Source organism: Phyllostomus discolor, chromosome 2 (genome assembly GCF_004126475.2).
Source record: "Phyllostomus discolor isolate MPI-MPIP mPhyDis1 chromosome 2, mPhyDis1.pri.v3, whole genome shotgun sequence".
NCBI lineage: Eukaryota > Metazoa > Chordata > Mammalia > Chiroptera > Phyllostomidae > Phyllostomus > Phyllostomus discolor.
Window position 1 is genome coordinate 192,032,984 of NC_040904.2, and position 27,723 is coordinate 192,060,706.

At 35.8% G+C, this 27,723-nt stretch overlaps 1 protein-coding gene and 1 pseudogene across 1 annotated transcript in view; one reads left to right on the top strand and one right to left on the bottom strand.

Moving 5' to 3' along the window:
- LOC114489340 (NKG2-A/NKG2-B type II integral membrane protein-like) overlaps positions 1–27,723 on the bottom strand; it is a 34,759-nt gene that overhangs the window by 569 nt on the left and 6,467 nt on the right. The window lies entirely within an intron of this gene.
- Positions 38–26,898, top strand: LOC114489338 (annotated as a pseudogene).

The window sequence follows — 27,723 nt, forward strand, 5'->3', positions numbered from 1 at the left end:
GAGGTGACAGGTAAGTAAACTGCACAGCCCACCAACATCTGATGACATTAGTGAATAAGCAATCAACCACATCCTGCACTCCAGGAATTCTTGGTCACCCCACCCAGCTGGCCCAGCATATCCAACACCCAAAGATCACACTACCTTGTGTCAAAAAATTAAGGACCCTGAATCCACATGGAACACCTTAAGATTTGCCTGATTTGAGGCAACAGCTGCAGCACAGCCAACAATATTCTAAACTGGCCAATGAAACAAGTCCATGAAACAGTTCATATCTCCTCTTACCACCCTCAGTGAACAGCATGAAAGGAAAACACAGGTTAATTCTTAGTGGCTGAATTCAGAGCATCACTGACCAACTTGCCTCCAAAGGTGAGCAGCCGAGAAAGAGAAAGAGTGTTTTGCATGGGTGGAGAGCCTGTACCATGACATCTGGTGGAACTCCTGGGAGAGCTCAAAGGAAGGAATCTTGTGTTCTGGAAAAAACAAACTCACCCTCAAGCTCAAGTGCAAGATGAGGGAATTACAGAGGATGACCTCCACCTTATTCATAAAAAGAGACTTCTCTTAAGCAACTGGAAGCTGATATTATGGATATTCATAAACTTTTCAAAAGTCTGGGAATAATAATTCATGGAAAAAAGGTGTGGTCACATTAGAAGCCAAAGTTGGAAATGCAGGTGTGCATGTGCAACAAGCCAACCAGCAACCATCAAGGGCGGCAGAATATCAGAAAGAGAACCCTGCATGTATGTTAGATGCACAAGACTTAAGAAAACTACAAATCTACAACTGTGCTACCATAGGAGGATAAACAAAAGTCTAAACTTTTATATTTTATTTTATTTATTTATTAAAGTTTCAATTTATTTAACTTTAGAGAGGGGAACAGAGGGAGAAAGAAAGGGAAACATCGCTGGGTTGCCTCTCCTATGCTGGATCCTGGATCAATCCTGCAACAACACAGACATGTGCCCTGACTGGGAATTGAACCAGTGACATGTCCCTTAACACAGCAATGTTCAACCCACTGAGCCACACCAGTCACGGATACCTTTATCTTTTAGATGACATATTATAATTCTTTTGCCTCTGACTTTTATTTGTATATTGAGAATTTGAATGCAGGTTTTGTTCATATTGAACAATGAGAATGATTTTGGACACTAATAAATTGGCCATAGGAAAATGCAACAATGCTATTTTCAGAGAACTTATTTTGAAAGCAACTTTTAAAGGAATTGTTTTGTCTTTACTATTCTCATTCAATATTGTTTTGGACCTGTGTATAGATTCAGAGGTGACCACCCCAATGGATCTGGGGCCCATCTGACACCATGTATAATTTTTAGAATACTGTTGACTATATTCTCCATGTTGTGCTTTGCATTGCTGTGACTGATTTTATAACTGAAAATTTACAAAAGTACTTTTTCATGAAGTTTCAAAGTGCACAAGCTTTTGCACTACTCTTAATTTTCATACATAGGTAACCATTTTTACCATTCCTCATTAAAAAAATGGATGTATGACAATTAACTCACTTCCCTTTTTAAATCAATGTTATTGTTTGTTTTGTTTCTTACTTTATTTTTATTGATGAAAGAGAGAGAGTGAGTAATCAGTTAGTTGGTTCACTTAGTGTGGCATTCCTTGGGAGCTTCTTGTATGTGCATGATGGGGCCTCAACTAGCTCCCTGCCTGCATTCCAATGATGCTCTAACCAGCGGACCTACCAGGACTGAGTCTATATCAGTGTTGCTTTAACATTCTAATTGGAAGATAGAAAGAAAATTATATAGGTTATAGTTCGTACTTTATACTGTTCTTATATGGCAGTTTGAAAAAGGCAATGTTTTATATGCAAGCTATGAGAATTCAAATGGAATCAAATAAAATATTCAGTAACTAAATCATATATTTGCAACCTAAATTAAGATGACTTTAAACATGATAAACCAAATACAGTTATTTTTCTAGGTTAGAGTGATACAATTTATAATATACTTGTATATGTATTGGACACATTAAGAAAATGTATCAGCATGATTGGCTGAAGGGACAAATATGACAATTTCATACCTCTGAAATTTGATCAAAGGGTGAAAATAACATGGGCATTTATTACTAGAAAAAGCAGCTAGAGATCCCAGTGAAAATAGAGCAAATCTGTAGTCTTCATGTCTAAGACTGCTCCCATGTCTCCCCCATTCCCCATCTCAGTGCCTGAGTAAGAAGTGTAATTCTTACTGTTTGGGGAATGCTGAAACATCATTGGTGTCACCACAGGGGAAGTCTGATTACTCTGGAAGTGGTGGTTAAACTGCCCACTCCTGTTTCAGGTCAAAGTGCTGAATTCACTAGGTTAAAAGTGAAGATGACCACCCTTTTTCTGGTCTGTGTCAGCACAGTGCCAGCTACAAACAGGAAGGCAGTCAATATGAGAGTACAGTACAAGAGGTGATATTAACTCTCTACACCTACTTGATTGGTGGGAAAAATATTTGCCCTGTGTAGAAGAAACAAAGATAATCTGGTAAAAAAAATAAGCCAAAGTTGTTTGGATAACTGATTTTGAAATTATGAGTACTCCCTTGCAAACACACACACACACGCACACACACACACAAGTAAAGCAAGTAACAGAGGTTGGAGCCATACTGACTGAGGTATTTGAATAAATTTTTAAAGATCATTGTCTGTCAAGTAAGCTATGCAGGCCCAGGGGGAATCCCACAAATTGAGCCTAAAAATAAAATAATAACAAGAATTTTAAAAACTGAGTAAGCACACTTCAAAAGAGATGATTCTACAGTAATAGTTTCCCAAAGTTACAAAAGTATAAATCTAATAAGCATGTAGGAGAATCCATGTTTATTATATTATGTTATTGAAAATGTGAACTTACCCACATTTTAAAACAATGCAAAGAAACTAAAAAAAAAAAAAAACTTCTATATTCAGGAAATAAATCACCCATACAAAATAACTTTCACTGGGATAAGATGTTGGGTTTTTATACAAATATTTCATACTGGTTATTATAAATATATATATATCTGAAATACATTTTAAAAACTATGTTCCAGAGTGGAGAGGAGAGGGAATTTCAGGGGGATTTTAGGTGAAAATGGGAAGGGCTTACAGGAAGTATAAAGGACACATGGATAAAACCTAGGGGTGGGTGGAAATGGGAGGCAGGAGGGGAGGGCTAGCTGGGTGGGTTAGGATGGGAATAAAAGATAGAAAATTGTACTGCAACAACAATTAAAATAAAAAAAACATTAAAAAATAAAATATATTTACTATCATTGAGCTTCCTGCTTAAAAAACATTAAAAAAATAAATAAATAAATAAATAAAATAAAAACTATGTTCCAATAGCTCTATGGAAATATGATGGCAGTGACAGACAATTAGGGGAATAAAAACTGTATCAATAAATCAAATATAATTATCAGTTGAAAAATCATTATCTACATTACAAAGTTCAATACATTTACATAAAAATTGAAATGTAGAAGAAAGAATTGATGAAATAAAGATGGAGTGACAAAAATAATTATTTCCTGAAGGTAGAAAGAGATAGAAAAACTAATGTAACCTCGAAGACCTTTATAGAATTTTATCAGTTAAACTGACTTAGGTGTAATTATTCCCTCTGAACAAAAAGAAAGACAAAAGAAGAGAGAAAAACAATTTTTGAGACATAATGATGATCATCCTCTTAAATTTTTTATTAAAATATATAGACCCATGTATATAAAGTTGTTTATGTAGAAAAGATCATGTACTATAAATTATGCTGTATCAATTAGGTAATGATGCAGGAAAGTGGGAACTTGACCTCTACCACACAGCATCACAAAAATATACATTCTCAAAGTATTTTAAACCTAAAAGTAAATGTTCATCAATAAAGAAAAAAAGATAAACCATAAAGAGTAATGCAGTGGATTATCTTCATGATTTTTGATTAACTTGTGAAACATGTCCAAAATAATCACCAACATCCAAAATGAGATATTGGACGATGGTAATGTTAATAAATCCTGGTCATTAAAACACTCCAATATGAGATGAAAAACATAATTAACAGGCAAGAAAGCCATTTGCATCTCACAAATTCAAAAAAAAGGTCATATGGAAAATATAACTACTTCTAAGAATGAAAATAACAAGTAACATACAGGAGAAATGGCCAAGAGACATGAATGGGCACTTCTCATTCTCACAGTACAGAAATCCATAATGAATGGTGCTCTGAGAGATGTGTTCAATTAATCAGTATGAGAAAAATACCTATCAGTGTCATAATGATGCGTATATATAATGATCAGAGCTGATGGCATTAAAATTTGTGGCAGTACTAAGCTTTGGATCATGAAACTATTGGATATAACGTGTATTTATACAACCAACTAGACAGTGCAGGGATAATTTACATACACATATATTTTTGACCCAGCAATTTCATTCTAATGCAAAATGACAATACATTTTAATTACACACATACACCATTAGAACAACTATATTTATAAATTATTATTATACTATTATAAACATAACATTTATAGTACATCAATTTATATATTGTATGTATTATTGTATATAAATTATTTTAAGTATGGCATATTTGGAAAAAAGACATACACAAAAATTTTTATTAAATAATTACTCATAGCAACCACATACTAAAAACATCTCTATTCTGAGCAGAATAGATTAAAGAATGTGAGGTATGCACAATATAGCAATGAGAATTAACAAACTTCAGGTACATTCAATAATATGGGTTAATTGAAAAACTATCATGTTGAAGTTAACAGAGACATGCAAAATACCTAATGAATGATTCCCATTATATAAAATTCTAAATTAAGAAAGGTAATATGTGATATAAAATCTCAGAATAGTAGTTAAGTGAGGAGGGAGGAAAAGTTATGAGAAAGTGCACAGGAGCGGGCTGGCAACACCTATTTCATGACCAATTTCAGTCTGTAACACACACAATCACATCTATAGTCTCCATGATGCACAGTAAAATGAAGTAGCAAAGTTTACTTTAGGAAAAAAAGCATTTATAGAAGCATGATTGTCTATGAAAATCAAGAACTGTCAATTATCAAATACACATTAATGGCATAAAATATGAATCAAATATGGAGTCAAATAATAAAATATTAACAATCTTTACAATAAATTACAGATACATACAAAATATGTATGAATTCTCTGGAAATATAAAAGAAAATACTCTTTTAAATAAAATGTTGGAAACATTAAAAATCTTACCATTTCTTCTTCATTATCTATATAGAGCAGGTTAGAGCCCTTAGAAGCACAGGCCATCAAACTCTCATTCCATGTTTTTCCTTCAGTGCTGATGTAATAGCAGTTGTTGGAGTAAATTAACCACTCTGGTGGGCATAGTCCACAATGGTATGCTGAGGAAAGATTATGTATTATGATCAAAGAACAATATGAATTTAAAAATGGAAATTAATTTCAGTATATGCATAGGTATAGACAAATTAGTACACAGTATATGTACATACCTTCACAGACTGGCATATATAAAGCATAATACACTCATGCACACTGACACACACTCACAGAGAGGGTCTGCCCCTCATTCCCTAATTTATGTGCCCATATTAAGCAAACACACAAACAAAAATATCCACTTTCTATATGTCCTGAATGTCAATGAATGAAATCACATTTTTAGAAACCAAAATTATCTTTCAACCAACTGGCAACAATAAGTATGATAAATTAAATGAATATTTCTTCATATTTTTGCATAAGAAATATACTCTACTACATTCATTATTTATGTACATTTATGCTTGGAATTATAATTTATGTTCCCCCCACTAACAAAATAAAACCTACAAATTTTGACTGTGTTAGAGACAAGGTAGGAGCTGTATTGATATCAGAACATAGAAAATAATTAGGTACCTTTCTGGTTCCCTGTTGTCTGGTTCCCTGTCTTGTTCTCTGTCTGGCTCACTGTTAAAATAATATATAACTTAAATTATGTACAAGTAAGAAGAATTATTCTGCACCAGTATTACATTTGCTATAAAAGGAAGGAATTGTTATAAAAAGTAATGGTGATCCACATAAATCATAATACTTTTGTTTCTTACTTTGAAAAGTAGTGTATTGTCCAAGATTATAATGGCCTGAAATAAAATTGATTTGACTAAGAAAAATTAATCAAGCTATGATAATTTGGGAGGAAATATTTCAAAAACCTTGAAAATTAAACTTCATCAACTCTTACACTATTTGGATTAATCCATATGAAGAATTTATTTGTATTTCTCGATAAGGTGTCCTAATGCATGCCTTGAATTATAACACAAGAATATCTATGGATATATGGGATATATAAATATATATATATATATATATATACTACTTTTTTGAAATTTTTATTTATTATTTATTTATTTACTGTTGTGCAACTACAATTGTCTCCATTTTCATCCCACCTAGGCCCCCACTCCACCCATTCCCACCTCCCACCCTCAAACTTACCCCCTTTGGCTTTGTCTATGTGTCATTTATACACGTTCCTTGATGGCCTTCCCCTATTCTCCCCCATTATCCCTCTCCCCTCTCCCCTCTGGTTACTGTCAGTTTGTTCTTCAATTCAATCTTCTTGGTTATATTTTACATGTTTGTTTGTTTTATCCATTATGTCCACTTATAGATGAGATCATATGGTATTTGGTTTTCACATCCTGGCTTATTTCACTTAGCACAATGCTCTCTAGATCCACCCAGCTGTCACAAAGGGTAGGAGATCCTTCTTTCTTTCTGCTGCATAGTATTCCATTGTGTGATGAACATAAAAGTGTAGAGTTTCACATAATCTTACAATGATTTACTTACGTTGATTAACAGCTATTGTTACCACAGTAGTCATCAGGACAAGGCAGATGAACCCTAGGATCCCAGCAATGAGCTTCTCTGGAGGTGACAGGGATGCTGCAGGGAGGGAAATGGAAACACTGAGAAAGGAGGGATGGAGACAAATTGTTTGGACAGTTTACACACAGAGAATCATGTACATAAACTTGGACCCCAAAACCATACCTACCATTGTAATCTTCCTCTCAGAATATACCATTGCATTTTCACTAAATATAATGCTCTACAAGTTACTTGTTAAAGACTACAACTTACAACAATGTCTGAATAAAATTAGTACTCTGCTTTCATATTAACGTACCACATTCCAACTTCAAGTTCTGATCCTTAAGATGAAAAAAATATGTGAGCTTACCTCCTTTTCTTTCCCACACCTCTGCACCCAGCTGCACATCCTAGAACAGTTACACTGTGTCTGCTGAATGTGTTACCTCTGCAGTGGCCATTCTTGTCACTCCCTCGAAGATCCTGAGAAGCATTTTGAAGATTTAATTCTGCGTAGGTTAGTTCCTGCTCAGTTCCTGGAATGGAGCCTTTAGTGCCCTTAGGTTTCATGTGTTGTCTCTTTGCATTCTTAACCCGATTGAGTTTTGCGTATGTTAGTCTTTGTTCACTGATGTCTGCAGCTGAGTGGTGGCCGAGACTGTGCTCTACATGAGTGCTTACGTACAAGTGACACATGCACTGAAGAGATCCCTCACAGTGACACTGGGCGGGGTACAGGGTGAGTATCGGGCTCATTTCCCAGTTGAAGAATCTAATGTTGTGCTTATAGATTTCTTAGATCTTTAAACAACTACCTCAAGGTAGATACAATATTTAAGATATTCTACATTTGACAATATATTATTTGTTTGAGCAATAAAAATCTGTATGTTAGTGATGAATAAAATAATTTCATAAATGACATCCTTGTTTATTTATTGTCCAATTCCACAGAAATATTTTAACGCCATTAGAATGCTAGTATGAAAAATAAAATGCAATATTAGAAAAAAGAGACACAATATTTATGGTAAATTGGAAGTTGAATACTGATTAAAGACTGAGTGACCTCAAGAAGGGGCACCTATCATGTTGGCATATCTAGTAATTTTCTGAACTAAACTTTTATTTAGTGACATACATTTATTCATTACAAAAGGTGAGCTGTTATCAAATGATCTTCTATTATGATAAAAATGTTTCATATGTTAAAAATTTTTGTCATGCTAAACTTACTCAAGACCTAAACAATATTGACAACAAAGTAAAAATTTTTAAACACTTATGTTACACAAGAAATTGGCAATTGATTTAAGGGCAAAGATATAAAAGCATAAAATGTGAAATAAATGTGTAGATCAGTTATATTACAACACCGTTGTATCAAACTTCCAGACAGTTCCCATGCATGTTAAACTCAGGGCACCTTCAGTTGTGTGAGCCACAGTAATGAATCAGATGGTGTAATTTAATAATTCCATCTATGGGCTCTGTAGCCAGTGAGTTCTAGAATTAATTCTGGCTTTGAAATTTGCAATGCATGACCTTTACAAAGCTACTTAGTGTCTAACAACAAAGTTTACTAATACAAAGTGGGAATAAAAACATGTATACATAATACATGTAAAACTTTTAGTGTTTCACCTTTTCTAAGTTCTCCAAAATATTTTAGTTATCCTAATATCATTTGAACACATTTTTAATCTTATTTCTGATTCATACCACTTGAATGCTGTAGCTTAATTCATTAGGCAAAGTGTCTATCAGTGTGGTATATTTCCCAGCAATGGTGGCTCAATTTTTAAATAATCTTTTGATTGTTTATAATTAATCTTCAATTAGAATTTTATGAGAGTACTTCATCCTGATTTTTATTGAAAGCCAACTGCATTTATTTAATCTAAAGTGCATAAAATATTATGTTTGACCTCTATAATTAATATAATTTATTTTAAACATCTCTTTTTAGAGGCTTGGCTAAATATAAAATAAGTAATTATATCTATATTGATTATAAAATAAAAAATAGCTGTTCTTTTGCATATTCTTATAGGATTTTTACTTCAAATGATTTTGAAGTAACACACTCAATTATTCTTGTGTATATACACTTGAGTAATTGTCCACAGGCAAGAAATTGAATAGTTCAAACATCCTCCAACATATTTCATATTTTATTCTTGACTTTTTACTCTAATTTATTTAAATAAAATACCAATATTTTCTTTGATTTGATTGTATATTAATCATACCTCACTGATATGACATCTTATGTTGTAATCTCCCCCTACATGAGATGGGCTAAGACAGAGACAGGCGAGGAGAGATACACACATACCTTCTGAAGGCCAGAACGTCCTGCATCCTTTAGTGGGAGACCAGCTGCCTCTTGTAAACAAACAATCTCTGTGGTCTTCACATACTGACCTGTGAAGGTTCACAGTGAGGCATGAGTTCAAAAAGCAGATTTGTCAATAATGTGTCACCTAACATTTGAACAGGAAATTCTTACACTTGGGCTATTTTTAAGAGTTTGTATCTCATCACACACCTACAGAATCTAGGAGTCCTTTGGCTGTTAGAGTGCATTCAGGTTATTTTTTGGCAAATGTATCTGGAAATTGTTTTCTTACTCTGAAAGGTATTACGGGACAAAGACTGAACCACTTCACTTATGCTGTGAACTTACTTCCACCTTAATGACAGACTCTGAAATCTTAGGCCTTGTTAAAAATATTTTTATGTGTAAATTCTATGCCTAGACAGGTTTATTTAATTTTGGCTTTACATATTTCTCTTCCTTGTATTCTCATTATGGCATTTCTATTATAATGGAAACAATTTTAAAATCATAATTCCATAAACAATAGATATTTGATGACACTTGTCAGCAGTATTCTGAAAAATCACTACATTTTCACTGTTATGGTAACTGTCACACTCACTAATCCCAATCATTTTTCTCAATTTCTTGCCTCAGTTCTTAAGATTCCTTCATTCATTTTATTGTTATTAACTGTTATTTAGATTTCCCTTGGTAAAGATAATATCTCCATGAAAGATAAAACATCAAACAATATTGAACTGTATCACTATGCCACTGATTAAATTGTTATGTAACTACTAATTACATTTTTCGTTGACTCATTTTCAATTCACTACTAATTGTCTGTAATTTAATTAGAATATTTGTTTTAAATGACGAAAAAATCTAATTATTTGTGGTGAAAACAAAGGTAATTTAATTGTTTTCCTTATTTAAAAAATGGGAAGAACAGAAAAAATAGACTTCTGAAAGACAATTTAAATGACACATGAGTATCAAAAGAATAAAAAATTTACTGCATAATGCCTGATTTATATATATTGCAGAATGATTATCACAATAGGTTCAGCTAACATCCACCTCCTCATAGAGTAAGTATTAAAAGAAATAAAGAATATATTGGATATTCACAGTGTTTGTGTTACCCAACTACTAATCATATAGTAGCTGTCTATGTCATCAGACCAGCAATTTTCAACATTTCACAAGTCATGGCACAATTAACTAATTACTAAAATTCTGTGGCACACCAAAAAATTATTTTTTGCTGATGGGAACAAATGTAGGTATAATTTTGATTGACTTATGAAAAATAATAGTACTATTACCTACTCTTTTTGCTTCAATTTGACTTTTTCAAATATCAAGTGCCCATCCTTTTACAGAACGAGATCTGTCTGAAAAATGTCCAGCCATTGTTAATGTAACGGGAATGGTTTGCATGACATTGTTGTAACATGGCAGCCAAGCACAGTGGACTGGAATGCACATGTGTGAACAATGACAACCTCACTGTACTATTCAGTGGGGGCTGCAGACGCCACTGATTGACCATGTGTACTGTGTGGCTGTCACATTCAAAATGACTGAGGAAGTATAGAGCAATGAAGCTGCACCAAATTTTGTGATAAGCTTAAATATCCCTCCACGGAAACTACAGGGATGATTCAGAAGGCTTTCAAAGATGCTGCAGTGAGTGCAGTGCAAGCAATAAAGTGTGGCAGAAATGCTTTAAAGGTGGTCGAGAATCTGGTAAAAGTAACCCATGACCTGGAAGGTCTACAACCAACAAAACACCTGAGAATGTTGAGCGTGTAAGGTCTGCAATCAACATGATGGGTGACTCACAATGCAAAAACTAGCAGCTGATCTAGGGATTCCAAAAATTATTGTGCCTTATTTTGTTTTTATTTTAGTTGTTGTTCAAGTACAGTTTTCTGTCTTTTACTCCCAGCCCAACTCATACCGCCCCAGCCCTCCCCACCTCCATCACATTTGCACCCCCAGTTATTTTTTGTCCCTGTGTCCTTTATAGTTGTTCTTGTAAACCCTTCCCCTTTTCCCCTGAAATTCCCTCCCTTCTCCCCTCTGGTCACTGTCAGCCTGTTCTCTGTTTCAGTGTGTTTGGTTATATTTTGCTTGCTTGTTGGTTTTGTTGTTTAGGTTCCTGTTAAAGGTGAGATCATATGGTATTTGTCCTTCTCCCTTCCTGATCAGCACTCAGTCAGCCTCGTGTGCACTCTCCCCAGGGGTAGCCTGGCGCCTGTCCCTGGGCTTTTGGTGTGGGATCCAGGCCTTCCTCAGAGCACACTCTCCCCAGGGTTACAAGTATGGGCTCCTGGCCTTCTACAGAGCGCACGCTCCTCGGTCTGCGGATACTTGGCAAGGTGGCTTCTGGTCCCAGGGGTTCATGGGGGCACTCTTCCCAGGGCTCCAGGAATGTATGCGCAGGCTTCCACACTGCCCTACTGGGTGTGGGGGAGGCCAGAGCAAGTGCTGCAGGAGAATTTCCCAAACAGCGTGTCCTTTTTCACTTTTGCTTTTTGAGAAATTCCTCCTACTCGAGCCTCCCATTCTATACAATGGCCTTGCCTCTCCCACAGCCCAATTCTCCAGCCAGACTGGGGACTATCTGGGTCAGGGCCCATTGTGGTCCAACTCTCAACCCTCCCCAACATGCATCCACAGACTCCGTGGGTGCTCACAGCCTCTGTGTGTTGGCCATTTAGTCCTTATTCCCTACTCTGGGACTTCAAACAACCAGGTCTCTCCCAGTGCTGCTCAAACCTCGATTGGCTGGGGAGGGAGCAGCCAACTTAGCTCTCTCCCAAGAACCCTGTGGCAGGCCCAGGGGGTGAGGGGCCTGGGGCTGCAGCCACCCTGCTCCCCACACTGGTCCCTGGGACCTTATTGTCCTGAAGTACTCTCCTTACCATCTGCTTTTTCAATGTCCACTACAATTTCTGGTCTCTTATTTTCATATATGCTGGAGTACTGTGGGCTGTTGGCTCTGTTCCTCTGTAGATCAGCTAGGTTTTTCTCCCATGTGTAGGAGGAAGTGGAATCTGCTCCCTCCTACTTCACTGCCACCTTCCTCCTCTGTGTCTTAGATTTTGATGCAGGATCTTAGCATGGGAAAATCCCTTCAGTGGCTTCTGCTACCTGAGCAGGAGGAATATCGTGCTATAGTTGCTAATGATTGATTTAAACTGCCACCAATCAACCTGATTTTCTCAATATGGTCAAAACTGGAGATGAAATATGGGTCTGTGGCTGTGATGCAGAAATGAAGGTCCAGTTGTCACCGTGGAAGTCACCTGGTTCTCCAAGCCTGAAGAAGGCACAGCAGTGTTGGAGCAAGGTCAAGACCACATTAACTGTGGTTTTTGATTGGGAAGGTGTTGTCCATCATGAGTATGCCCCTCAAGGCCAAACAGTTCATAAGGAGTACTGCCTCAATGTCCTTTGTCATTTGAAGGATGCAATAGGACAAAAACGGCAGCAGCTATGAGCTTCTGGTGATTTCAGCTTCATCACAACAATGTGCCTGCTCATGCATCACATCTTATGTGGAAATTTTTGGTAAACCAAATCACCCAGGTGACTCAACACCCTTATAGCTCAGATATGGCACCCTGCAACTTCTGAATATTCCAGAAATGAAAATCACATTTGATAGGGAAGAGATTTCAGATTGATTAGATTCAGGAAAACAGAACAGCACATTTGATGGAAAATCAAAGAAAGGATTTTGCAGAGTATTTTGAACAGTGGAAGAGATGCTGGAAGAACTGTGTGAGGTCCCAATGTACCTGCTTTGAAGGAGACTAAGACATCATTGTCCCTGGTACAAGATATCTTGTATCTAGTATCTTCTTTAATAAGTGTCTCTATTTTTTCATATTACATGGCTGGATACTTTCTGGATTTCTGTACCAAGAGTTAACCAATCAGACACAAGCTTATTATGTGACAAGAGCAAGAAGATTAAACTCTATTAATGACCTATATATTTACTGTTGATGGAAGTGCATTCACACAGGATGGATATTGTTGTGTTGGTTGCTGTCATTTTTTACTTTGATAATCTAAGGGAAAAGAGGTCAGTGTCCCTGCCTAAACAATCAGGTATTGCATGTTTTAAAGATTCTTGCAGCACTTCAAAATCTCTGAGCAAGGCTGTTGTGGTATCACAGTGTTTTTCATCACTCCTTTATTCATGAACCTTCTGGAAATAAATGATTGGAAGGAATGCAGCATTAAAGTTATCCATATGTCACTGAAGGATTACAACATTTGCAGCATTGTGTTCATGAAATGAAAAGAAAGACACAGCAACTTCCAATTAAAGTGTCCTACAAAAACTATTCAGCAAAAACCCCTTTTAACTCTCTACCTCTAACCACTGACATGGTCTGTTCCGGACACCCTACCATCAACATTCTCATGACTTGATAATCTAACATCATCAAAAACTAATAACCCTCTATCTGACATATTCACAGAAGGTCACCACCAACCTAATGCTATGTCCCAATCCCTATGTCATTCAACTCAAATCATATCATCACGTAGGCATTTTATCATCTCACATCATCATGTGGAAAAGGAGGGTGAGTACAGCACAGTAAGCTATTTTCAAAGAGAGAGAAAGAGGCCACATTAACAAAACTTGTGTTACTTTATATTGTTATAACTGTTCTGTTTTATTATTATTATTGTTAAATCTTAATGTGACTAATTTATAAATTACACTTTATCACAGGTGTACATGCAGGAAAAATATAGCACACAGTAGGGCTCAGTAATTTCCATGGTTTCAGTCATCTCCTGGGAGTCTTGTAATGTACTCCCCTCAGACACTGGAGAAACAACTGTGTATGTCACAGCAGGGTTAGCGATAGTCATGCTGTACTTACATCATTAGTGCTTCTTTAATTTAGAGCTGATCTTTGTCTTTTGACCACCTTCTTTTAATTCATTGTCTGCCCAAATCCCCACCTTTGGAACCACTAGTCTGATCTCTTTTCATATGACCTGTTTTTGTTTTCAGTTTTGAATTTTACACATAAGATCATACAGTATTTTATGACTATAGCTTTACAGAATAGCTTGAAATCAGGAAGTGTGATACCCTTGCCTCGTTCTTTTTCCTCAGATGTATTTGACTATTCAAAGCCTTTTTGGTTTCATATACGTAGGAATGTTTTTTTTTCCTCTTCTCTAAAATCTGTCTGTGCAATCTTGATAGGTATTGCATTGAACCTATAGATGGACTTGGGCAATATTGGCAATTCAACACTATTAATTCTTCCAATACATGAACATGGAATACCTTTGATTTATTTCTGTCTTCAATTTCTTTCATCAATATCTTGTAGTTTTTTGCATAGAGATCTTTCATCTCCTCAGTTAAATGCATTCCTAGTATTTTACTGTTCCTGAATCTATTGTAAATGGTATTGATTTCTTTACTTCTCTGTCAGAATTTTTTTCATTAATGTATACAATATTACTGCTTTTGTTGCAATATGTACCTTCTAGGCCCAATATTTTGAGTTCTTATCATGGTAAATGTTGAATTTTGTCAAATGCTTTTCTGCATTTATGGTGATAATCATATAATTCTTTTCTTTCATTCTGCTAATGTGATGTATCATACTAATTAATGTGTTAAACCATCCTTTCATCTCAGGTGTAAATCCCATTAGATCACGGTGAATGATCTATTAATGTGCTGTGAAATTCAGTTTCTTAGCAATTTATTGACAATGTTTGCTTTTAAATTTATCAGGAATATTATCTTGTAGTTTTCTATTCAAGCAATGCCCTTCTATGGTTTTGGTTTCAGGATCATCCTGGCTTCATAAAAAAGAGTTTGGGAATGATCACTCCTCTTTAATTTTTGGAAGAGTTTGTGAAGAATTGGTGTCGATTCTTTTTCACATGTTTGGTAAAATTTTCCAGAGAAGCCATATGGTCTTGGGTTTATCTTTATTGGGAATTTCTTATTACATATTCAATCTCCTTACTAGTAATTGGTCTATTTGAATTTCTATATATTCTTGATTTAGTCTTGATAAGTATATGTTTCTAAAATATCTCTCCTTTTAAAATTGTCCAGTTGCTGGCATACAATATTTCACAGTAATATTTTATGACCCTTTCATTTCTGTGGTTTCTGTTGTAACATCTTCTTGTCATTCGTAGTTTTGTCATCTTGGGTCCTATCTCTTTTTTACTTCATTAGTCTAGCTAAGGGTTTTTCAGTTCTGTTTATTTTTTCAAGAAGCAACTCTCAGTTGGTTTAATCTTCTCTATTGTTTTTCAGTTGTCAGTTCATTTATTTCTGTTCTAATATTTATTTTCTGTCTTCTGGTGACTTTGTGCTCCGATTGTTCTTTCTAGTTTCCTAAGGCATAGAGGTAGGTTGTGTGACAATAATTGAGTTCATTTTTATAAAGTTTCCTATAAAAGTATTCTTCAGGCTCTGTTGGCATTAGTACTGAAAAGTGACATTAAAAATATGATAGTATTGGAGATTATTGTCCTAAGTGAAATCAGAAAAGACAAATACCATATGCCTTTCTGAGAAAGACAAATACCATATGCTCTCACTTATATATGACACCTAAAGAACAAAATAAACTTATGAACAAAATAAAATATAGTCATTGATACATGGAGCAGACAGACATCTGTCAGATGTGAGGGGTGGTGGGGGGAACTGGATGAAAAACTGTGAAGAGATAAGCCAAGAAACCTGTGTGCATAACCTTGAACACAGGGAACAGAGTAATGATGGTCAGAGGGAATGGGGTGGGGGCTGGGAAAGGGGGGTGGTTAAAAGGGGCATCTCTAATATCGTAAATAATAAAAATATAGTTGAGAAAAGAAGAGGGTGGAAACAGGGGAGGAAGGTGGGGAAGGCTGGGGTAGTGGGAAGGCGTGGGGAGAAAGGGCAGAAAACTGTACTTGAATGGCAATTAAAAATGTTTTTAAAAAGAAAGAAACAAATTGGAACTCTAAAAAAAAAGAAAGATAAAATAATAAAAAGAATGAACAATTTCTGAAAAAAATATAACAGTACTTTTATACAGAGTCTTCAGGAAAGAGAAAAAGAACAATGCTTTCCAATATAGCCTTGACAATAAAATTGTAGAGTATTAACTTATCATGGAGGTTAAATAACCATTTAACTAAGACCTTAATTAAGCTTAAGACCATTTAACCTTAATTAAGGTTAAATAACCATTTTACAGAGACTACTAAACCCTGATTTTTATTGCAAGCCAAACAGCTTTTATTTAACAGAAATGCATTTTTGAAGAATTATGTTTGCACTTCATGATTTGGTGAATTCATTTTAAGAATCTATTTTTATGGTCTGGATTAAATATGAAGTAATACAAATACATTTTTATATCTGGTAATTACAAAATTCAAAGTAAATTGCTCCTTATCAGAATGCTTACAGCTTTTCATTTAAGTTATCTTGATTTTAAAACTGAAATATGCATGTGATATGCTTGCTAGTAATTTTGCACAGGCAAAGATTTGAATTTTTGTCAAATTTTACTCTTTACCCTAAATTATACAGAAACGAATACCAGTGTTTACTTTGATTTGATTGTATATTAATTGTACTTCATTTGTATCACATCTAGCATCTGTACTTTTCTATGAAAAGAATCCAGTAAGTAGAGAGACGGAAGAGGAGAGAAACATACCTCTGGGAGCCAGAAAGTCCTGCATCCTTCACAGGAGACCTGCTGACTCCCGTCTACAAGCAGTGTCTGTGGTCCTCACACACTGCCCCCTGAACACTGAGAGTGAGGCAAAATTAGAAAAAAAAATTAGATTTCTCATCACTGTGTCACTTAAAGTTTGAACAGGAAATTCTTACACTTGGGCAATTTTAAGATAGCTTATCTCATCACACACCTCCAGAACATTGGAGACTGTGAGCTTATCGAGTATCATTTAGTTTGTACATTCATTACCAAAGATTTCTGGAACAAAAACCTTGTCCACCCTACTCTTAACTTATCGCCACCTTAAAATTTACAAACACTGAAAATTTAGGCCTTGTTAAGAGGATCTTAGATGTTTCAGTCCTACTCTTGGAAAGTGTTGCTAAATACTGGCATTACTTAAATTTATTTATATGCTCCCTGTCTCTCAGTTATAATGGAAAAAGATAAAATCATAATCCAATTAGCAATAGGTACTCAAAGATATTTGTCACTAATATTCTGAAGTATGACTCCAATTTCAACTTAGGATAATTGTCACAAATATTAATGCCCAAACTTACCTCCTCAATTTCTCTGCCCTCATTTTTTTTTAATGGCTGCATTAAATTTGTTATTTGTATATCAGGAATTTATATTTCCCCTGATGAAAATAAGTGTCTCTGAAGGAGAAAACATTAAATAACATTGTACTATACTATAATGTAAGAGATTGAAATTTAAATTGATATTCATGTTATTCATTAACTCATCCTCCAATCATAAATAGCTGTCTGTATTTTAATAGAAATATTTGTTGTAAATGACAAAAGCCAAAATATAACTTTGTAGGATGAAAACAAATGTAATTTTTAAAAATTTAACCTAACTAAAATGAGGGAGGGCAGAGAAAGTAGTTTTGAAAACACAAGTTAAATGACACACGAATCTCAAAAGAAATAAAACACTAAATCTGAGCTATCTAGTGTGTATGAAATGGAATTATTTTTATCCATCTCATATTGCATCAAGAAAAGAGAAAATATCTCTTATCCATAGTGAGTTATAACTGGAAGTACCATGTGGTCCAGCAATCCCACTTCTGGGTATTTATCCAAAGGGACACAATTATTATGAAGAAGTATCTGTATTTCCAAGTTCCTTGAAGCATTATTCACCTTAATTAAGGTATGAAAGCAACCTAAGTGTGTTTAATGGATGAATGGATTTTAAAAAGTTATACATTCATATACACAATGAATTATTATTCAGCCATGAGAAAAACAAATTTCTCTCATTGGTGACCAGGATGAACCTGAAGGCATTTTGCTGAGTGAAATAAGTGAGACAAAGACAGACTAATGCTGCATGGTATCATTTATATGTGAAATTTTAAAATAACAAATTCAGAAAAAAGTGGTTGTCAGAAGCTGGGAGTAAGAATACAAGGAGAAGTTGGTAAAAGGTACAAACTTTCACTTGGAAGATGAAGAAGCCTAAGGATCTAATGTATCACATGGTGGCTACAGTCGATAGCACTGCATTGTGTAATTGAAATGTACTCAGAGATGGATCTGAAATGTTTTTACCAAAGGGGAAAAAGGTAACAAATAAACACAGATTGCAAAACTTTCAATTGATACACAACTCTACCGCATAGGAGAAGTTCTAAAATATAATTTTACAAATTGGGAGTTATAAAACTGTCATGAGGATATAAAGGATAGACAATAATATTCAAATAATCACACAGAGTGCGGGGTGGGGACTAGACTTATTCGGGGATCACTTCACAAGTTATAAAAGGGTCTGACCACTATGCTGTACACCTGAAACTACTCTACAATGTTGTTGGATGTCAACAGTAATTGAAAAATAAAAATTAAAGTAAAATTGCATTTGCAAAAATAAAAAGACATTCTGTAATGTGGTTTGATCTCATTGTATAGGTGTAATTTTTGAAAGCCCCATTAAAAACATTGTTACTTATTACCTGTTATATACTGAAAATAATTGAGGTCAGAAAATCATGGGGTGAAAACTATGGTCCTCACACAATGCAATTCATTGACACACACACAAAAAAACAGAAAAGCCAACGCTCTTTTCCTAAGGGTATAATATGCTTGTGCATGTAGGTAAAAAAAAAAAAAAAAGAGGTTTCATTCTGACGGGTGTGAAGAAAAGACAAAAAACTGTACTTGAACAACAATTAAAATTTAAAAAAAAAGAAAGAAAAAAAGAGAGGTTCCAGAAGATTTTCTATTTTGGGAGTATAAGGCAAAATTATTTAAAGTTTTAAGCTTAATTTTTGGGAAATCCATTGTTTAAGTTACTTAACAAATACAATGAAGAAATGTGTTTATAGTATCAAAGTGTATTTACATTACAGCATTGGAGAGAGAAACCATCATCTCATGAATGTTCTTACTCTGTAAGCATTGGCTTAGCTGTTTGAATTAGTCTAAAATGAGTTATCTGGGAAATACCCACTCTAAAGAAAATTATGCAGTCTCAGGTATGACATATGTTGCCTCTCTTTTTGTAATTATTTTTTTTCCTATTCACTGTGTCCCCAAATTGTCAAAATCAGTAAATGTTATAGGACAATGAAAACATGGCCTTATACTCAGAAACATAAACAGGCAAAGAATCACCATTTGCTCAGGTCTCTACACTTATCTTCTCAAATCTTATGTATTTATTTTCAGAGAGAAATGGGAGAGGAAGCAGAGGGAGAAAGAAACATAAGGTCTGGTTGCCTGTCACACACCTCCTACTGGGGACCTGGCCTGCACCCAGGCATGTGGTCCTCATTGGAATCAAACCAGGGACATTTTGGTTCACAGGCAGCCACTCAATCCACCCAGCCACACCAGCCAGGGCGTTGTCTCTCCACTTCTCATGTGGTTAGTACAAAGGTAACTTCTAAACAAGTGGTGTCCTTGCCAGGGGCTGAGTGTTATGAAGAAACTATGGAAAGTGTAGCTGGTCATCTTCAGCAGGTAATAAAACAGACACATTTTAAACTACACAAATTGTAGCTCTCAGTCTTTGAAAATGAGGTTTATTAGACATATGATTTGCCTTCAACTTAAATTTTGATAATTTCTGTTTTTCATTGTTGTCCAGTTACAGTTCTCCCATTCCCCCCCCAGTTGCTGTCCCCTACCCCACCTACTCCTGCTTCCAAAGTCAATTCCCACCCTGTTGCCCATGACCATGGGCCCTTCCCACACATTCCTTCACCAGGCCCTTCTCCTTCTTCCCGAGTTATGCCCCTCTCTCATCCCCTCTGGTCACTGTGAGTTTATTCATTACTTCCATGTCTCTAGTACTATTCTGTTCATTTGTTTTGTTGATTAGGTTCTACTTATTAGTGAGATCCTATGGTATTTGTCTTTCACGGACTGGCTTTTTTTACTTAGCATACTCTTCTGCAGTTCCATCCATGCAGTCATGAAGGGTAGCGCTTCCTTCTTTTTTCTGTTGTGTATTATTCCATTGTGTAAATGTACCACCATTTTTTTCATCCACTCATGTACTGATGGGCACTTTGTCTGTTTACAGCTCTTCCCCATTGTAAATAGCACCACTATGAACATAAAGGTGCATTAGTTGTTTTGAATAGGTGACTCTGGATTCCTACTATATATTCTAAGCATTGAAATCACTGATCAAAGGCAGTTTCATTTTTAATTTTTTAACAGCCATTATTATTTCAAAAGGGGGCAACAGCATACAATGGAGTGGACAGCCTCATCAATAAATGGTGCTGAGAGAACAGGACTGGTACATGCAAGAAAATGAAACTAGACCACAACTTAGACCATATACAAGAATAAACTCAAAGTGGATAAAAGACAAATATAAGTTATGACACCATAAAAGTCCTAGAGGAAATCAGATGCAAGAAATTTCAGATATCCCATAGCAATACTTTTGCCAATATATCTCCTACTGCAAGGGAAATTAAGCAAAAATAAACACATCAGACTACATCAAACTAGAAAGCTTTTGCATGGCTAAAGAAACCATCATCAAAATGAAAAGGGAACTGACTTTGTAGGAGAACACAGTTTCTAATGACACATCAGAGAAGGGTTTGATCTCCAAAGTATATAAATAACTCATATGAATCAAAACCAGAAAGACAAACCAGTTAAAATGAGCAAAAGAGCTGAACTGATACTTTTCCAAGGACACACAGATGGCCCATAGATATATAAAAAAATGCTCAATATCACTAGCCATGAAAGAAATGCAAATTGAAACCACATTGAGATGTCAGCTCACAACTGTCATATGGCCATCAGGAATAAATCAGCAAACAACAAGTCCTGGTGAGGATGTGGAGAAAGGGAGCCCTAGTGCACTGTTTGTAGGACTGCTGGCTGGTACACTCACTGAGGAAATCAGTACAAAATTTCCTTAAAAAACTAATCATGTTTGTTATATTTTAAAGTGTCAAGAACATTGAAAGACTTGAAATGTCATGGAGACGTGGATTCTCAGTGGACTGTTGCCTCTGATTTGATGACAGGACATTTTCCCCCTCTCTTCTGAGAGCCTTCACTTCAGACTCCCAACGTTAACAAGCACATGGTTGGAACTGAGTTTTTAGAAACACCAAACCGTATACAATCTCCAGTTAAAATGATACTCAGACAAAAGATACAGACATTGGCCCTGGTTAGTGTGGCTCAATGGCCTGAGCACCAGGCCTGAGAATCAAGAGGTTGCCACTTCAATTCCTAGTCAGGGCACGTGCCTGGTTCCCAGTAGGGAATCCATGAGAGGCAACCATACATGGATGTTTCTCTCCCTTTCTTTCTCCCTCCTTTATTCTCTCTCTAAAAATAAATAAATAAAATAAATAAAAGATTTAGACATTAACTTGCTTTTTTTAGTCATTTTCTTGTATCTCATCCCCATACCCCTCCAACCCCTGAATTAATGTCTACAACAGGCCAAGAATTAGACGTTATAAAATAGGCCCTCTGCAAATGTAAACAGATTAAGATATGGTCATCCTGGTATAGGAAGGCCTGAATTAATACGTATGATATCCTATAACAAGAGGGACATTTGCACCCAGAGACAGACACACAGGATGAGAACAATGAGATGACAGAGACAGAGACTGGAGTAAGATGTCTGGAAGCCAAGCGATGCCAAGGGCTGAGGGCTCCACCCAACAGTGAGAGAAATGCATGGTCCAGAGTCTCCCCTGGATCTTCAGAGAAGATAGTCCTGTTGACCCCTTAATTTCAGAGGATAACCCTCCAACTGTGACAGATGAAATACTGTTGGTGCAAGCCAGAAACATTAAAATACATGAGTAGAAGCCTCATGGCCAGGGACAACAGGCAGGGAGTAGACTTCAGAGTGGGTGGGCAGGGCAGGGGAGGGAAACAGGGAGAATGGTGGGACAACTACAATTGAACAATGATAAAAAATAAAAATAATATAAAATAAAATAAAAATAAAATACATCATGTCCAGAGGTATAAGTGTTGCATGAAAGCATTTCAGACAAAGTTAGAATAACTGGGAATGTCATCTGGGAAAAAAGTGCAATATCATTGGGTTCCACTGGGAACATAATATTCAGCTGAAGACATGAAGTTGGTGTAAAACCCAGCAACGTTGATAAATTTGACGCTATTCATCACAGAATGCAAGTGATATGGTCTCAAATATACTTTCCATTCTCATAACTTGATATTTTTTCTCTTTTTGTTATGTACACTGAACATCTGTGAGGGCAGAGCATTTCAGACAGACTCTGCAATCTCTGTGATGCTGCTGCCAGAGTCACTTTATGTCAGAGAAGCAGCAGTTGAGATGAAAGGGACTTTAACCATACACACAAAGGTCACCATTTTCGCAAGATCATACAAAAAAGTCTGAGCACTTTTTTTTTAATATAGCTTTGATCAACTAATTTCCTATTCAGACTTTTTCTCCTGATCATTTCATTTGGTGATTTCTCCTCAAAAGTTTAATTATTTCTATTTGTTTCCCTATATTGACAAGAGGTACTTTAAATTTGAGAAATTATTCTTATTAAATAATGAGTCTCTTAATGTGTAAATTGATTGTGTTAAAATACACGAACACATACCTGGCAGTACTGAAGTGATGTGAGGACCAGTGTGGCTCTGCAGTGTGTGTGCATATGTCATACTCTGACCTCTGGGATCTCCATAACCCCCACAGGGGTCATCACTGCTGGGACACTACTCCCGTCTGCACGTGTTCCTATGCCTATTATTGCAGATTATGTTTTTTTTTTCTGTGAATCTACATTTCCTTTCTCTTACCAATATGACAAGAGTATCCTTTGCAGAAAATTAACAAGGTTGGCCACGTGACTGGTTTGGTTAATATAATGTTTGTGAAAGTAACAGTTTATGGGTTCAGAGCACAGGCATTAAGTAGCACATTTCTGCTAGCTCTGTCAAGAGCAGCTAATCCCTGGTCTGAGCAGGTCACATGTCATGTAGCGCACTGTTCAGAGAATAAAAGATATAAAAAAGACCTGAACTGAATCTGTGGTCTGGAGCTAAGCCCATACCTGCTCAGCCTATAGCACCTGAAAGTCAGCCAAACCACACGTGTGTAACTGAGAAAAATAGAGTAAAATTAATGTTGTTTGCAAATGCCAATACAACTGGGTTGTTCATAACACAACTTCAGGTATTAGATACAACTCAATATACCTATCACATGAAAATAATTTTGAATAGTCACATACTTCCTCTATATGAACATAACAAATAAATATAGAGGGTATAAAGACTATATATTCAAACAGATGAATACAGGGATGTATTAATTCATCCTGCACATAATAAACAAATATAGGACCTCTCTCAATTGTAATTGAATTACAGTAAAACTATCACTTAATGATGTCAAATTAAAAAATTTCTTCCCACATTCTGTCAATAACTGATGTTTCATTCATATGGACATGTTATCCTTCTAATATTTATATTTTCACTTTTAATATTGTATTTTTCTATCATTGTAGGTTTCAAAGCATAGTAATTAATAACATAAAGAGGGAAAGACAAAGAATTCAATAAAACAAGATAAGTTCAAAAATAACTAAAATCCAGTAGAGAAAAATAAAGAGATATATAAGAGATATCAAAGAACAGTAATTATTGCCCAATGAAACTACTAGTCTCTACCAAAAAAATGACTACAGTCATGGATAATGACTCACTAAATAGATTAAGAAGATATTTGTGTTGGTTCTGTTGTCCTAGCAAGTAATACTATAGTCACATGGCTTTTGTTATAGAAACCTTGGGTTTGTCGCATAATAAGAGTGAGTGCCAATTAGAAATTTAGTTCTCTCTGCTCCAAATCTATATGCTTTGCACTTTCTGAGATAATGGCAGCAGATTGTACAACCTCTTCTTCAGTCAGCTCACTTGACATTTTGTCAAGAAAGGACACTGGGAGAAAGGACTCCTCTTCCTGATTTCATGCTGTTTTCTCCCCTGGTGTGGCTGACATCCGTATGCATGCAGGAATTTATTGTGGTATTCACTGTCTAGCAAGTTTCTGGGACTAGTCACAGCCAGAGCTCCCCTTCTCCAACCCGGACCTGCTGGCACTTTGTCAGAGAGGTCATCCTACTTGCCAGTCACAGTGTGAGATCCATCCTCACCCACATCAGCCTGCAGACTGGGAACTGCTCTCCCCTAGAGCCATTCAGTGAATGTGTCTGCCATAGAGTTCTCTGTAGTGACATGAGTCTGAAACCCATTGCTAAGGAGATAGCCTTGGGTCATATATGATTCTTCCTTTTGGTAATCTTCTTTGATTAACCCTTTGGTACATTTTGTAATTTTCTTCTACACCTCTCTGTAGGCTATCCCCCTAAAATACTTAATAATTCTTTGAATTATCCCTGGTTTCTCTCTCCTGACTCAACTGCCTTACACACCGTGTTATCCTGATATGTTCAGTCCTCATTTTCAACATTCAAAGGCTGGGGAAATTATATTCAAGATGTGTCTACAATTATTCATGTTATTTTAGACTTAGAAGAAACAGTGCTTGATATTACAATCCTAATTTATCCTTGATATATTTTAATTAATAACAAGATTTTAAAATTCTTAATATGCACCTGGATATATATTTCTAAAGAGGAACATATAGATATCAAAATAATTCAATAATACCAAAGATGAAGCTTCAGATAAAGTATGGACTCAGTGACTATGATATGTCAGTACAGACTCACTCTCAGTAACAAACGTCCCACTCTGCTGAGTGATGCTGAGAATGGGAATGCTTGGCATGCAAGGGAATGGGAAATCTAAGTACCTCCTCTTACTTTTGTGGTGAAACTAAAACTGGTCTCAAAATAATTCTTAAAACTTAGTTTTACAAAAAGAATACCTGCATTCTTGAAGAAACTAGAAATGGGTTCTTTATGGATACTGAGAGTAACATTATACCAAATTTAGATGAGCTAATGTGACTGGTGCTTACAAATATATGTTCTCTTTTCTAGACAGGATTCAGAATAGAACTTGGAACTCTCAGAATTCCAAAATACACAATTCTTGTCCAACTCTGAAGTTTTTGCAAATCTGAAATGCAGAGACAATAAATCATTAATCTGATGATACATGACTTAATATTTAAATAAACAAACATTTACAGGAATAATCACACAGTAAATCTTAATATTTCTTAATATTTTTCTAAAAAAACACACATATTTCTTCTCATACTTGTTTATCCATTGCCTTTTGTTTGTAAGATTAATTCCTGATTTGAAAGCATGAGGGAATGATATATAGACATTCTAAAGAAACTTACAGTTGGGAAGAGAGAGTTGTGCCAACTGGCCGCACCCACGAATTAGTATTATTTCTCTTGTACCGTCCAATCCATGCAAGAATTTTGGAAAAATTCAAAAAATTCTATGAGAAAAGAAATTTTCTGTGAAATTAAGTAAAATTAATTTGTATTTGTAAATACAAAAAAAAGTTGGCTCCCAGATAGAGGGGGAGGTGACAGCTAAGTAAACTGCACAGCCCACCAACATCTGATGACACTAGTGAATAAGGCAATCAACCATGTCCTGCACGACAGTCTCTGTTGATCACCCCACCCAGCTGCCCCAGCATATCCAACATCTAAAGATCACACAACCTTGTGTAGAAAAATAAAGGACTCCGAATCAATGTGGAACACCTCAAGATTCACCTGATTTTAGGCAACAGCTACAGCAGAACCAAGAATATTCTAAACAACTGGATGAAGAATCAGGTAAGTCCATGAAACAGTCCATATCTCCTTCTACCACCCTCAGTGAACAGTGTGAAAGGAAAATACAGGTTATTTCTTAGTGGCTGAATTCACAACTCCAAAGGTGAGCAGCTGAGAAAGAGAAAGAGCGTTCTGCATGAGTGGGGAGCCTGTGCCAGAGCATCTGGTGGAACTCCTGAGGAGAGCTCAAAGAAAGGAATCTTGTGTTCTGGAAAAGCCAAACTCACTCTCAAGGTCAGGGGCAGGATGAGGGAATTATAGAAAGTGACCTCCACCTTATTCATGAAGGACTCTTCTCTTAAGCAACTGGAAGCTGATATTATGGATATTAATAAACTTTTCAGAAGTCTGGGAATGATAATTCATGAAAAAAAGGTGTGATCACATTAGAAGCCAAGTTGAAAATGCAGGGGTGCATGTGCAACAAGCCAGCAAGCACCAATCAAGGGCAGCAGATTATGAGAAAGAGAACCTTGCATGTTGCTGTGAGATGCACAAGACTTCAAAGAAAACCACAAATCTACAACTGTGCCAGCATGGGAGAATAAAACAAAAGTCTAATCCTTTACATTTTATTTTATTTATTTATTAAAGATTCCATTTATTTAATTTTAGAGAGAGAGGAATAGAGGGAGAAAGAAAGGGAAACATCAATGGGTTGCCTCTCCTATGCTGGATCCTGGACCAATCCTGAAACAACACAGGCACCTTCCCTGACTGGGAAACAAACTCATGACATTTCCCTTTATGGAATGATGTCCAATCTACTGAACCACACCTGTCAAGGCAACCTTTATATTTTAAATGACTGTATTATAATTCTTTTGCTTCTGGCTTTCATTTCTATGTTGAGAATTTAAATGCAGGTTTTGAAACTATTTAACAATGAAAATGATTTGGATACTAATAAATTGGCCTTAGAAAAAATGGGACAATATTTTCAAAGAACTTATTTTGAAAATAACTTTTCAAAAAACCTTTTCCACCCTGGCTGGCATAGCTCAGTGGATTGGCCACAGGCTGCCAACCGGGCATCACAGTTTCTATTCCCAGCAGGGCACATGCGTGGGTTGCAGGCCATGGCCCCCAGTAACCGCACATTGATGTTTCTCTCTCTCTCTCTCTCTCTCTCTCTCTCTCTCTCTCTCTCCCCTTTCCCTCTCTAAAAATAAATAAATAAATAAATAATAAATAAATAAAATCTTTAAAAATTGTTTTTTCTTTACCATTCACATTCAATGGAGCTGTGTATACCTTGAGAGGTGACCACCACAAAGGATCTGAGCCCTTCAGACACCATGTATACTTTTTAGAATATTCTTGACTATTTGCATTGTTGTGACTCATTTTATAACTGGAAATTTACAAAAGAACTTTTGATAAAAGTTTCAAAATTCTGGATTGAGCGTGGGCTGGGAACC